The sequence below is a fragment of the Beta vulgaris genome, chromosome 1 (assembly GCF_026745355.1).
Source record: "Beta vulgaris subsp. vulgaris cultivar EL10 chromosome 1, EL10.2, whole genome shotgun sequence".
NCBI classification, from domain to species: domain Eukaryota; kingdom Viridiplantae; phylum Streptophyta; class Magnoliopsida; order Caryophyllales; family Amaranthaceae; genus Beta; species Beta vulgaris.
In genome coordinates, this window is record NC_079202.1 from 9,190,375 (window position 1) to 9,205,805 (window position 15,431).

Below are 15,431 nucleotides of genomic sequence, written 5' to 3' on the forward strand. Positions count from 1 at the left end.
TTTATACACAACACTATTGTGAGTTGCATAAACACTAGTTATAGTTACACGAACACTAGTTCTAGTAGCATGAACACTGTATATTAGTATCGGAATCTTCTGACAGTGTCCAATTAAAAAAATACGAACACTATATGTTTATACATAAACACTATTTTTAGTTGCATAAACAGTAGTTATAATTACACGAACACAAGTTGTAGTAGCATGAACATCATATATTAGCATCGAAATTTTCTGACAGTGCCCAATTTTCGAGATTACTTTTTTGTTTGACTGATAACTTTTTTTCATATATATTGACAATTTTACCCCTGCTAGATGTTTATAAACATCTAGCAGTTAGAGGTTTATCATTTCTCCCATTCCGTTTGTTAATGAAAGAAATAAAACCCCCCTTAAACCCTCTCTCTCTTATGTGTCTCTCAAAAAAAAACCCCAAACCCCAACTGACGAAAACCCAAAAAACCCCAGACCCCGTGAAACTCTCTCGCTCACCTTCGCCTGCGCTTCTTCCAGGCTCGCCAGAGTTTTCCCCTTGTTGGCGTCGTCTCGCTACTCTCTTCCTCTCATATGTGCTCCTCGAGTCTCTCTCCTCCTCGTACCTTCATCTTGATTTGTGCTGGAGTTTCTTCTTGCCGAATTTTCTCCCCGGTGCGTCGTTGTTAGGCCGTTTTCAACTTGTTGCAGCTTGGTGTGGTGCTCGTGTTCTTCCTCTCTTCCCTATGTTTGTCGTCGCTGTTGATATTGTTGTTTTAGCGATGCTGTCGCGGCTGTTGTTATTAGCTACCGGTGACGTTGTTGTTGTCCTGTTTTTCTCTTTCCCCTGATTCATTCGCGAATGTGCTTCGCTGTGACACACCTTCGCCTGACTTGCGGCGCCTCGCCGCGGAGCACCGAAGCTTCGAAAACCCCTTCATCCCTCTGTTCTTCGCTGCTCCTAGTAGACCAAAGGTAACTTACCTCTTTGCTTTTAATTTGGAATTCTTGATTAGTAGTTCAAGCCTAATTTATATTTAGATTATGATTAGGAGTTTAATTATGGAGTATAGTTTAATTGAGAGGAGTTGTGGTGGTTGTTGTTTGTGATGTTGTTCTGTTGTTCTTGTTATTGTTGCGTTGTTGTTAGCGCTGTTATTATTAAATTGTTGTCATTGTTGTATTGCTGTTGTTTGATGTTCTTCGATGATGTTATAATTGTTGGTGGTGGTGATGCGTTGTTGTTGCGCTGTTGTTGATGATGCAATGTTGTAGTGGTGTTGTTGCGCCATATTGGGTGGTTGTTGTCTGTCGTAGTGGTTGTTGGTGCGTAGTTGCTAGTTATGATTATGAATTAAGGATTATTATGGAATTGGGATGTTAAAGGTTGATAATTTCTAAATTGGGAATCAGTTATGATTATGTTTTCTAGTTTAGAATAGTTAAGATTGGTTGTTGACTATCGTTACTGTTGTGAGGTAATTCTTGGAGGATGATTTTGGAGTGAAGTATCATTCGAGATTATGAAGGAGATTGTGTGTGATCTTTCAATTATGTTTTTGATAATTAAGTTCGTACTATGGCAAAGATATGAATGTGATGATGGAATGTCATTTATCGATTATGAATATGCAACTATTTTGCAGGCTTAGTTTATGAACAAAAATAGGAAGTGGGCAAGGTATGGGTGGAGGACGGTTACTTCTTCTGACCTGATACGGTCGGCTATGCTCCATTACGAACCTTGGGGGTAGTATTGCTGGGCTCCATAACGAACTTTGGAGGCAGTGTTTGTCCTTTGTCCAAAGTCTGTACTTGCCACAGATTTGTTTAAGAGAGTGAGCTATGCCAGCGTTGTAACGAGATGAAAATGATTTGAGAAATAAAATGTTTATAACGGACTGAAGTAAAGGTTACGTGTTTTCCACTTATTTTTGGAATTTTATTTTTTTGTATTTTCTCCCTGAATTTGCAGGTTTGGTGTTGTGAGCTCGAAATTGGAAGTGGAGCAAGATTATGATGTTGTCCTAGATTAAGGATTAAGTTGTATTTGTGGATAAGGATTGACTTTGTATTTTAGATAATTGGTTTGAGAATAGTTATTTACATTTCGTTGTATATAATATTTTGGGAATTTTAGTGGAGTTATTGGTGTAATTAAGGATATTTTCCGCTGCGATTATATTAATTAATTAAGATTTGGATTCTAGATTATGGTTGTTGAGTGTGTTTCGCTAGCAGCTCGGAAGAGCGGGCTCTTACAGTGAGGCTCTAAGCCACGAGCCCCACTGCTTTTCATCCTCTTTACCTTCTTCAGTTGCTAGTTGATAATCACGTTCAATATGGACAAGAAGACCACAAAAATAGTAGAAGTTGGGAAGCCTTTCATACTTTACTTCCACTACCGCAATCAAACCATCGTTGTTCGGAAGTTGTTGAATGTGACGTAGGGGTTTTTTTAACATCAATAAGAACCTTCAATCGAGCTAATTTATCCCACACAATTTCATCCGATCTAATCGCTAACACCTTCCCTAGACCTCTCCCTATTGTTCTCACCCTCTTCTCGGGCCTGCTGTTCATTGGAAGGTGTGTGTCAAGGTAGTATTCGATGGTTGTGCCCTACCATCGATCTCGTTATACAGCACCAGATTTTGGATGAAAGTCCATGGCCTCCCCACCAAGACCTTCGACTTGTTCTTTAAATAAGCAAATTGTACAACAAACAGGCCATTCTCTATTGATCTAAACAACACTCCTTTCGATAAAACCCAAATCTGATTCAAGGTTTTCTTCATGGCCTTAAAATTATGTGGTCTGATTGTTAAAACTTTCCTGACTAGGGATAGGTTGATTCCCGAGTCCTCTTGGTCATCATGTCCATCATCGAAAGATAAAATTTCATTCTTATCCTCCGAGATTCGTAAATTAGAATACTTTGCTGCAATATCACCAGCTATCAGGCTGACAATAATCCAAGAAGGGATATTAGGCTCGACAATCGAGACTTTTCATTGGAAAAGCCAAACTCCCCACTCGAACCCTAGTTTCACCCTAGAGTCGAGTTGCTTGCTTCATTTTCTTAATTGGTAACATGTTATCTCTATCTCTCGTAGACACTTCTATCACATATATTTCCCTTTTTTTATTAATCTTTGTCTATCTTTTACTAATTCCTATCACATGAGTTCTTTGAAATTCAAGTATAGAATTAGACTATTACTCCTTTTTCATGAAGGGTTTTTTTTAGAAGGGAAAATTATTACTCCAATCATTTCTTTTTAAACTATCCATTTCAATCTAGGGGAGAATGCAAGAGAAAATCCAAAAGCAAGAGAATGATACTAACGAATAATTTTACAAATTCATTGTAGTTATGATAACTTGCTAATTTCAACCATTCATTAAATTGATTTTTATAATTAAACTAAAAAATACATTTATTAATACACAATTAATTGTACACCTAGTGTTTAGCAATTTTTTTAATGTTTTAAAGGTCAACAAAATCAATGAACAAAATGAGGCGCTTAAAACGATGACATGAAATTAAGTAATTGTAATGGTTACAATTTTGTTGTAGCCCCTTAATAAGGTTTCGAAACTAAAAAAATGGACAAGATTCTGCATTATCAAAGCTAAAAGCTTGCTGGCAACACATGCTTGCAAGCCCATTGCTGTCCACTTAAGACCCACGTACCCGTTCATGTAGAAGCCCATCTCTGTTGATGCTGCACATTTAGTCATTTACTATCCACGTGCTGCTTGATAGGCCGAGCAACAAGTAACCGACACCCAATCTAGTAGCAGCCCACGACAAGACAATAATCTGCTTCCTATTGTTCTGTTCAAGCTCACATGCAGTCTGTAGCAGTTTACATCTACCCAGCACACGGCAGCGAGAAAACTTTCAGGCCCCATACTCTATTGCCCCAACTTCTTTAGCCCAACTATAAATTCTAAAACTTGCACCCTTAATAGTCACAACTCACATGCACAATGCACTCAACCTGTTCTTTTAGTACTTGGTTACGATGTGAATAAAATTCTCATAGAAATTTATAATATGTGGAAAATAAATATTTTTATGAAATTTCTAGAAATTAGTCTAAATTATTTGACAGTTATAAGAGAAGTTGTAATTCATAAGAATTTATATAGGAATTGTGAGTGATAAAGAAAAGGGCAGGTATAATTAATTCCTAAATTTTGTAGGAATTTCAAATTCTCATGAATTTTCATTGCGCTCACTTTCCCCATTTTCTGCATTCCTGTCAACCAAACAACTACCGAAATCTGAAATTGTGGAAACTTCTATTATCTATATTATTTTTTTATATACCAAACAACCCCTTAATAAGTGAGAAACTTAAGTGGTAAAATTATATAAGCTTTGACCATGTTCTTATTAATAATTTAATATATAAAAAATAATACCTTTTGTTTTTTATGTTATACTAATAATGAAGATCTTTTCTTAATTTTTTTAAAATACACAATAATAAGATAAAGTAGACATGTCATATCCATTATTGTTCTTTAAGTATCTAAAATTGAAGTAAATTGAATTGGATTTAACATAAATACACTAAAATGAGAGTTAATCTTGCGTGAACATGATTCAGAATAATATTATTGTTGATCAAATCCACTTATTTAACATAATGACTTTTTTTCCATATAGTAACCTTTTAAAAATCTTAATTTATATTATGTAATTAATATCTACCATAGTGACTATTTTTTAAAAATATAATCACTCTTTCTCACACTAATTTATCATAATAAAATTCTCACTTTATAATATAGTACCCTCTTTTTTACATAGTCAAATTTCACAAACTATATCTACTCATCTTTTAAAATTCTCTGTTTCGTTTTGAATCTAACAAATAAATATTTTATATCTCATAAATAATACTTTTTGTTGCATTTAAAACGAAATGGAATAAATATTTTTTTTATATAATAGTCTTTTTTTAATAAATCACATGAATTAGCATTAGATTTATACTAATTTAATATGGACCAATCCATACAAACATTTTTTACCTAAAATGAACCAAATTGCTTTTATTTTCTTATGGAGGGAAAGGAAGTTAAATTAAAGTGTAAGTTATCTCGAACAACTTAACCATGTCGAGGAAAAAAAATAACTTGACCTACCCTACCCATCTAATAATTCAGCCATTGACCCTATTCAAATTTCTACTCCCCAAGCTCGGCCCAAGCTCGCCTAAGAAGAACTAGGCACATATTGCAGATCTTTCAAGAACACCTCCCTGACAGGCTGACATGCCTAGGGAGCATATCATACAATTAGTAGTAGTTTTGGTTCAAGATATGAAATGGAAAGGGAATGGATACAAATAGAGAAGGAGAATGATAACAAAAATGATTACCTTTGTTGAGTGTCTGGTTGAATCCAATGAATGGAAATCAAGGGTAACCATTAACTTGAAGTAATGGATTTTGTTACTTGAGCGGGGGTAAGGTAACAAATTGTGGGAATCCATTAGCATCAAGTAATGGTAAAGGATTGTTTAAGGGTTGAACCAAACAAATCGAAAGGAAATCGATGATTGATTCCATTTCTTAAAACCCAAAAATAGTGAACCAAACGACTCCTTAAACTCTTTCGTCTTTCTGTTCCACTGCTTCTTTAGCCTTAGCCATATAGGCCACCATGTTACTTGTTAGCTTCTCTTTTCGTACAAAGGATATCAACACTCCACTTCTAACTTCTGAGCAAGCGCCAAGCGGTATATAGAATTGCTTTCATTTAAGTTTGCTAAATCGAACAGAAAAAATTGACTTAGTTAGCATACAATCTATATAAATATATCAAAAGGAAATTGTAAAAATTGTGCAATGATTTCGAAAGCTCAAATACATATAAAGTTTACCCACTAGACTAAGTTATATTTGGTGTTATTATCATAAATTATATATTATAAATGAACTTTTCTTACTTGAGGCATAGTCTGGAACTAATAACTAGTTAATGGTAAAATGTTGCGGAATGAAGCAAAAATTACTGTCGGCTTAGTTAGCAAAGGCATACCAGATACCACGTGTACCCATGCCAAGGTGACAAGATTATGACACACCGGAAGTCTAACACAATTATAATGGGCCCGCTAGACTCTTTTTACCACACTTCCTCTGAATTTTGGACACGACATTGAAGACCACGGGACAAGTGGCGCCAATACATAAGATGAGCATGGTCCCCGTTTGCTTGAGTGGGACTCACAAATGGGCCCACTTTTATATTCGAATTATTGAACTTGCTGACGTTGCGAATCACTTTTCGCAGTTTACACTCGTGACGCTAGCTGGTGCGCTTAGCGGTTACACGTGTATTCTAAATAAATTTTGGAAGACAATGACAATTAATATCAAAACTTTGGATAAAAAAGAACAATTAATATCAAAACTCTCCCCGGAAAAATGAAACATACCATTATCTCGGCAAAGGCTACACAATACACATCCATTTATACGTGGGTCAAACATACATCAATGATGTAATAGCTTTTTATTGGTGTTTGAATTGGATTCCAAATTTATTTTTTTAAAATTTTTATTTAAATTTCAAATGCAAATTAAATTATTAATTTCAAATCTAATTTGTATTTTCAAGTCATAATTAATGTTACTAATTCCAACTAACACATTCTCTTTCCTTTCAATTTTTTGGTATTAATTTTTTTGTGTTTATCTTTCTCTCTTTTATATTTTCATGTTCTTCATATTCTTAAATTCAATTATTCTTTTACAAAGTATATTTTTTCATAATGTTCGAAGAATCTAATTTTGCTATTATTTTTCTCTACACTGTAAACATTCGTTTTGTATTATTTGTTGTTTCGGCTAAGAAACTAGTCAAAAGAGTAATGTGTTTAAGGTCAGAGTCAAATCTCGAGTTAGGTTATAATTCCGAGTCTTGTCACTGCCAATCTTGCAAAACATGAAAAAACTGGCCGGTGGTATTCCCAGGAAAGCCCCTCCGACGCTCGAGTCAGTGATGGGTTAGAGAGAGAAAGTAAGCAAGCCTAGAGAGAAATGTTCTGGTTTAGTTAGGTGAGAATTGAATACCTATTCATTGATGAGACTGTTGGTATTTACAGAGTTGGGAATTCTCCAGACAGGAAACCTTTTTGGGAACATCCCAACACTTAGGAATGTTGTCACCTTTTTAAGGTAAAGCTGTTTTACTCTTAAAAAGCTGGTGGACCCTCTTAATGCCTATAACCTAAGCCCTGAGAAGTATTTTGTGATATTTATTGGGCCTGACCATGGGCCCATACAATTATCCCCCCGACAAGTAATCGAAGTTGGATTCTCGATCCTGGACACGGTTGGTTGGCGGAGTTTTGTGAGTTTTGCCTCAGACAACAATGATGATTGCTTAAGGTTAACACGGGCCCTCCCTGGCTCGAGTCTCGACCCGAGAGTGGTTTACCCGACAAGGTTGAGATAACAGGGGTAAAGCCTCAGGCTCGACCCTGAGAACATCTAGAGTTCTAGACCCTTGAGGGGTGTCTTTGTAGCCCCAATCCTGAGGGCGTTAAGGACCACAGACCCCTTGGGGGGTGTTGATAGCCCTGACCCCGAGAGCTTTTATAGCAACCAACCTCTTGTAGGAGCATTCCCAGCCCCCGATTCCGAGAGCATTTTGAGCATAGAGCAACTTGGTGTTGACTTCGTGCGTAGGTATTGTAAACCCCGACAACTCCTTAGAGGGGTGTTTGTTATATCCCAAGAGTGGTACAAGCCTCGGGGTAGGGACTCAAGCTCTTCAGGTGCCCAGTTTAGCTCCCGAGGAGGTCAGAAATCGTTGGGAGAGTAGCCCTGACTCGGATGAGTAGGTGACTTCGAACACCATGGTCCATCTTGGTGAAGCAGACAAGGACTCGGACCTATCGGGCTTTGAAAAAAGTCAATCCCGAGCCGATAGGACGAGCAATAGCCCCCACTCGGATGTGTATAGGTGATTTCGAGCCTCGTGGTCGGCTCAGGAAAGTAGTCGATGACAGAACCCTTCCTCTCGGGCCCCTGGTGCCTGAGCTTTTGCTTTATAGGACGGAACCCTTCCTTGATATTTAGCTCATAAGAGGCGAAAGTGGGATCCAGTCCCTGCATGTCGGAAGCTGAGTAGGCGAAGATGTCTTTGAACTCTTTCAAGGTATGACGTAGTTCTTCTATGATCTCGGGGTTGAGGTTTGCGCCAACCCTCAATGTATGCCTGGCTTCTTGATCTACTACCACTTCCTCAACTTCCTCTACTGGTCGGGGTCGTTCATAAGATTTGGGATTCTTAGAGATGTAAACCCCGAGTCCAATAGGGGTGTCAGATTGCTCCTCTTTTTCTCTTCCGAGGATGCTCTTCTGGCACGTTAGTTTTGAAACTGTTGGTGTAACACTCCTGGGTTGTCTGTTGGTCCCCATAGATCTTTCCGACATGCCCGTCGTCTATTTCATATTGTAAGAGCAACTGGTATATCGAGATGGCCGCTTTTATTTTGTTCATCGTGGGCCTTTCCATGATGGCGTTGTAAGGTAGCGGGGTGTCAACTACTAGGAAGTCGACTGGTAGACTCCTTCCTTTTCCTCTCTCTCCCCGAGCCTTACGACCAGCTTTACGCACCCGAGATGGTAGACGGATCCGCCCCCGAAATCGATTAGCGGCTAGCTAGTAGGGGTCACATCCTTCTCAGTATATTTCAACTTGGGTAAACAGTCGAGGGTGATAATGCCTGTCGACCATGATCCTCTTGACCCGAGAGTTGGTGATTTTCATCTCTATGACTAAAGGGTCGTCGTTGGGGGGGGGGGGGGTGTATGTGCCGGTCAGGCTCCCCGAACGTCATCACAGGACATCCCGTCCTCGATGGTTCTATTTATAAAACATGCTGCTTCATTGATTGTAGATGAGCTTTCCGAGCTCGATTAGTTGGTCCTCCCGAGGCGTGGCCCTCCGCTATGACACTAACATAACACTCGGTGTTATCACTGTCATTTATTGCTTCCTTTTCCTTCCCTTCTATTCTCGGGAATGCTTGGTGTATCGGTTCAACTTTCCTTGATCAGCAAAGTGATCCAATGCCTTCTTCAATTCCCGACAGTCTTTTGTGGTATGACCACACTCCCGATGGTACTCGCACCATAGCCTCTGATCTCGCCTGTCGTTTGAGGTTCTTATGGGGGGAGGAATGGGCATTACTGACTTGTGCTTAAGATCTAGATAGATCTCTCACCTGTTCCTGTTGAAACGGGGTCATTCCCATTATCTGCTGCTCTCGGGAGGAGTTGTTGATTGTTCCTCGCGCTTTTGTTCGATTCCCAGTAAGGGACCTCTTCTTTCTTCTTCTTAGATTTCTCCTCGACAGGCTTGCATATATCGGAGGCCTGTATGAACTTTTGAGCCCGACTCATGGCTTCGGTAAAGGTGGTGGCGTCGTTTTCTACAAGGGACCACCTAAACTTTCCCGGCCATAGACCTCACATTAAGGCGGTAAATGCTACCCCGTCTTGAAGATCCGATATCTTCAATAATTTCTCATTGAACCTCTTGATGTAATCAGTGAGGCCCTCATGCTCTTGGTGTTTTGATTGACATTAGATGAATGTTGGTCTTTTTGTGTCTACGTCCAGCTATGAAATGTTGATGAAACAAAGCTTCCAGAACTGAGAAGTTGGTGATGATGTCGAGTGACAAGCCCGAGAACCAACTGAGCGCCAACCCTTTGAGGGTTGTCGGGAAGTAGCGACACTAGGTGGCTCACATCAAGTCTGTACACTCATTTGGGCTTTGTAGGCCGTCATGTGTTCTTCGGGGTCACTACTACCAGACTACTGCTCGATGGAGGCGACCTTGATCTTTCCCGGGTTAGGGACATCCATGATCTCCCGACTGAATGGGGTCATGAAATTGAGCACTCCCTGGTTTACCAAAACAAGGGTCTTATTCTGAGGAGGGCCCGAGTCCCCTTCATCTTCGTGCCTCGTTCTCTTGGACCCAACAGGGGACCTTTCTCGTTCCCTCCGTCGTGTCCGAGAATGAGCTTGTTCCTCCTGGTTTGTCTTTTCTCGCTCATCTCTCTTCTTGTTGAGTATGTTCAGAGCGTCTTGGTCCATCATGCGTTTACGGTTTTCTTCTATGATGTGCCTAGCATCCGATTCGGGGTCCTTTGGGAGTTTTCCTTCCAGGACCTCTCTCTCCCCACTCGTTGCCCGTCCCGGTTAGGGACGTGAGTGCAAAGATCATCCCCTTCTCGAGGCTCTCCTTGCGTTAGCGCTCTAGGCGCCCTTTGATTGAGTTGAGGGATCCTGGCAATGAGCTCTTGCAGGCTTTTCTGCATATTGTCAATCAGCTGCTGGGATATCCTCTCTATACCGGCCATTATGACAGGAGCAGGTTCATCCCGGGGAGCTTAGTGTTCGTCATTTCGGGGGGTCGATCCCTCATCATCTATTGCTAGGGATTCAACCAAGACATGTGGTTGTTGAGATTGGAGGGGTGTTGGTTGGCGAGATGGTGAACCTCGGGTTGTTTTCCTTCGAGGTGTCATGTTACTCTTGGTACGTGACTTTGAGATGTAGTATCCCCACAGACGGCGCCAAACTGTTTCGGCTAAGAAGCTAGTCAAAAGAGTAATGTGTTTAAGGTGAGAGTCAAATCACGAGTTAGATTATAATCCTGAGTCTTGTCACTGCCAATCCTGCAAAACAAGGAAAAACTGGCCCAATGGTGTTCTCGGGAAAGCCCCTCCGACGCTCAAGTCAGTGATGGATTAGAGAGAGAAAGTAAGCAAGTCTAGAGAGAGATGCTCTGGTTTAGTTAGGTGAGAATTGAATACATGTTCATTGATGGGACTATTGGTCTTTATAGAGTTGGGAATCCCCCAGACAGGAAACCCTTTTGGGAACATCCCAACACCTAGGAAAGCTGTCACCTTTTTAAGGTAAAGCTGTTTTACTCCTGTAAAGCTATTGGACCCTCTTAATGCCTATAACCTAGGCCTTGAGAAGTGTTTTGTGATATTTATTGGGCTTGACCATGGGCCCAAACATTTTTATATTTTCTTTAAAACATTATATTTATTCATGTTTTGCTTAAAAAATTGTTTATTTTAACGTAAATTCATATGAATTATATAGTTTTCGAGAGATAATTTTTTGTTTTAAATGATTTGTTCTTTGTCTTCGTTTTAAAGATCTATTTTATGAAGTTTTCTTTGTTTGATTTATAGTAATCCTTTGTTTAAAACTAAAAAAAATACTTCTAATTTTTTTCTTTAGATTATTCTTATATTACCTTCATCATATTCATCTTCTACTATGAGCCCTCTATTTTATTCATATGTTCGACAACTTCATATTATTCATACTGTTATTGATTAGTAACATAATAGGGACATTGGATAATCACAATGACATCATAGTAACAGATCAGTGAGAAATTAAGCTTCGTGCGTAGAACCAAAAATCACACTTTCCAATCCAGCAAAGGTTTGGAGTCCATTACATTTTAAATTAAACAGATTATATATATATAACAAAATTTTGAACCATAAATGAAACGTTTGCAAGTTTGTGATTTTTTTAGTAATACGACACATTAAAGTAGCAAACATAACCTATATTATAATTCGCAAATAATGGTGGGGTTTCCTACAAGTATTTAATTTATCCACTTGTTATCACGGTTGAATATCCCGTCCACTTGGTTACAATTGCAAACTTAAAAGCGTGTTTATGGTTGTGTGGTCTCGAGTTCGGATCTTATGCTTGCTATTACTTCCACATCCCCCCCTCCTCCATTTTTTTGTTTTATTTTATTTTATTTTATTTTATAGTAGCACTTTTAGTATTTGTATATAACAAGATTAATAATTATGGGTCCTTATAATAAACAATAAATAAAGTATTTAAACTATTAAGTGTTATTATAAAAGTCTCGAGTTTGAATCTGGTGCTTGTTATTATAAACGTTTGTAAGTTTGTGATTTTCTAGTAACACGAAATATTAAAATAGTAAACATAACCTATATTATAATTTGCAAATAACGGTGGTGTTCACTAAAACAATTTAATTTATCCACTTGTACGTTATCACGGTTGAAATATCCCGTCAACTTGATTACAATTCGACACTTAAAAGCGCGTTTAGGGCTATGAGGTATTAAGTTCGAATCTCATGCTTGCTATTACTTCCACATTTCGTCCCCCTCCCCGCATTCTTTTGTATTTTTATTTTATTTTGTAGTAGCACTTTCAGTATTCGTATATAACAAGATTAATAATTCTGGTGCCTTATAATAAACAATGAACAAAGTATTTAAACTATTAAGAGTTAGTATAAAAATGTTAAAAAACTTTTGCTTAAATTGCATTTGTATTTGTTAATTTTGACAAAATATTGTATTTATTAGTAACAGAGTAGTAAGAATTTAAGCTTCCAATTTTGAACCTAACCGGTTTAGTTACATTAATAACCATGTTATTGATATACTCTCTCTGTCCCCAGTTCTCTTTTACCATACATTACAAAAACCTTAAAAATACTGCATATTTGTTGTTCTAACCCATCAATTATAATTATCTGCAAGTACTATTTTTTCATTAAATATGTCATATTCATTTTAACAAGTTATAACATAATCTTTCAATAGTGCAAAACATGTGTAACATCTTTTAACACGTGACTATAAGTTTATAAACAAAATTTATAATTTATCACAGGTTTATGCTCCGACATTTTAAAACACAATTCTAATGAATGAATAAATTAAAGCACATAATTAATGAATAATTATTATAAGGCCTATAAAGATTCTTTATATAGTTTAGCATCAACTTGTAGTGATTTACTAACGACAAGTTCAAACTAAAATAAGTAATTTTTTTCTAAAAAAAAGTATCACGTAGTTAACGTGTGAGAATTACTACAAGTTGAAAAGTAGAAATTTGTATTGTGTATGTTCTTTTACATATATTAATAGTTTAAAATTGAAAGTAAAACAGATTATTTAATAAAAATATCATAAAATTAATAACGAAAAAAGTTCAAACTATTATAAGTTTGTAATTTGTTTAGTAACATGATACATTTAAAAAGTAAACAGGATCTATATTATAATTTGCAAATAATGGTGATGTTTAATACAACTACTTGATGTATCCACTTGTTAACACGGTTGAATATCCCGTCAACTTGGTTACAACTGCAAACTTGAAAGCGCATTTATGGCTCTGAGGTCTCGAGTTTGAATTCCATGCATGCTTGTTATTACTTCCACAATCATTGATATATATTGTATCTTATAGTAACTGAAAGTTCAATAATGGTAATGTTATTATTGTTCATGGTAACAACTTAGAATAGAGGATGAAGAGGACACTAACACAACATGCCCACTGGAGCAACAACAAAATGTAGATAAGTCAAATGTTCCATCAGATAGTACACATCTAAGTATTGAAGTTGGTGCTTCAAAAGGAGGTGCAACCTGTGTTGTTAAAATCCCGATCCGGATCTTACGATCCTATAATCTGGAAGAACCTCATCGATCTCGATCCTAAGATATGAAAGAACCTCACCGATCTCAAACCTACGCAGGATCTTAATTTTTTTGGATCTTTCGATCCTACCCAACAACAAAAAATCACATTGTAGGATCTTAATACAATTTTACAATCCTAAGGCTCTAAGATCCGATCCTATTGTGAATAATCATTTAGTAATTTCCCATTTTAAATTTATCCTATTATATTATGGTTGCATGTTACTTCAATCTTATAGTATTAAAATACTATCACCATTTGCTAATGAAATTAGTCATTAATATTATGTGTAAATTTTTAACACGAGGTTCTCACCATTTTCTAGCATAATTATCTCTATTACCGAATTGTATAGGATCTTACGATCCTACAATCCGATCCAACCGATTCGATCCTACCAACCCTACGATCCAAAGTAGGATCCCAATCTTGACAACACTGAGTGCAACAACAAAAAAGCGAGGCAACGAGAGAAGCAGAACTAGCAAAGAGGCTTCTACACAAGTGAGTATTCGTATCATATCAAGAAATATAGGGTTTAGGTTATGTATCAATGTTTGTGTTGCATGATATATCTGGTGGAGTACGAGGGACTGTGTTGCTAATGTTGATCTTGGTGTTGTTTTAGGAGGTTGAAGCGGCTTCTTCAAAAGGAAAGGCGGTAGTAGTTGAAGGGGGACTGCTCACGTGTGGAAGGACCTAAAAACATAAGAAACAAGTCTTAACCCCTAAGCGACTGATGCAACCAATGTTGTTAGATCGCGATCCTACTTTGGATCGTGAGAGGCTAGCAAGATTGGATCGTAGGATCGTAAGATCCTAGGAATATTGAAAGATTAAGTCGATTCTAGCAAATTTACTCGTACCTTTCTCATACTTGAAGTTAAATGATGCTAGAAACTTGTGATTTATCTAAAGATAGTTGATATTACATAATCTAAAAATCCAAACATACAATAACAATAGTCTAAAAAAAAACAAATATATAAAATGTTTACACCAACATATCTCTACCAAACTAGGAATATCTCTTTCTTGATTCCACCAGCATGCACAAGTCACAACCTGGCAATATTTATACTTCACTTTTCTAGAGTCTTACCTGCAGAAACATTTTTTCTCTTTTTATCTACCAGATAAAGTGACATTTTATTAGCACAAAAAAACTAATATAATTAGACAAATATTGAGGTTAGAGGAATGAATTAAGCTAACAAATAGAAGAGAAGTTGAAATAATGAAATCAATCGAAACATTGGATAAGTTAACTATGCAACAACAAATAAAAAAAAATGACAAACTAAGCATAACGAAATCAAAATTCAAATGAATTTCAATTTAAACTCTTTAACATGGCAACAACAACATAAACTCACAAACAATCACCAAACAATAAAATCAACAAGTAGCAAGAAAAAGTAATTGAAAAAGTAAATAAAAAAATCCAATAGAAGAGAAAACTCACTCGTGCAGACTGCAAATAAAACATAAGATAGACTAGCTGAACAAATCGTATATCTTGGAGCCTGGGACAACGGGGAAGACAAGGAGGCAAGGAGCAACCACCAAGCATGGCTGCCGTGACTGCAGATGATAGATTAGGGATTTAGACTTTCACGTTATTTAGGTGAAATATTTGGGTGGGCCTGTTCTTATCTTACATGTTTGGGATGCAGATAACCTTTTGAAACAAAACAAGTCCATTTGCAAGCTAAACACTAAGATCGTTAAAATCGCATCAGGATCGTGATTCCACCGATCCTAATGATCCTGATGCGATCCTAATATGATCCTATGGGATTGCGATTCTTCCAGCGATCCGGATCGATAAAGCTAATCTGGATCGTAGGATCGCACGATCCTACAATCCGGATTGCGAT

The 15,431-nt window shown here is 37.3% G+C and overlaps 2 long non-coding RNA genes across 2 annotated transcripts; one reads left to right on the top strand and one right to left on the bottom strand.

Moving 5' to 3' along the window:
- The first annotated feature begins 389 nt into the window (after nucleotides 1-389).
- Nucleotides 390-2,145, top strand: LOC125491895 (uncharacterized). Its single transcript, XR_008970234.1, has 2 exons — nucleotides 390-954; nucleotides 1,626-2,145. It is a non-coding gene; the product is annotated as an uncharacterized LOC125491895 (long non-coding RNA).
- A 1,360-nt stretch (nucleotides 2,146-3,505) lies between these two features.
- LOC125498374 (uncharacterized) lies at nucleotides 3,506-5,809 on the bottom strand. The gene is made up of 2 exons (XR_007275361.2): nucleotides 5,382-5,809; nucleotides 3,506-5,278 (listed from the first exon to the last, which is right to left on the bottom strand). It is a non-coding gene; the product is annotated as an uncharacterized LOC125498374 (long non-coding RNA).
- Nucleotides 5,810-15,431: the final 9,622 nt, after the last annotated feature.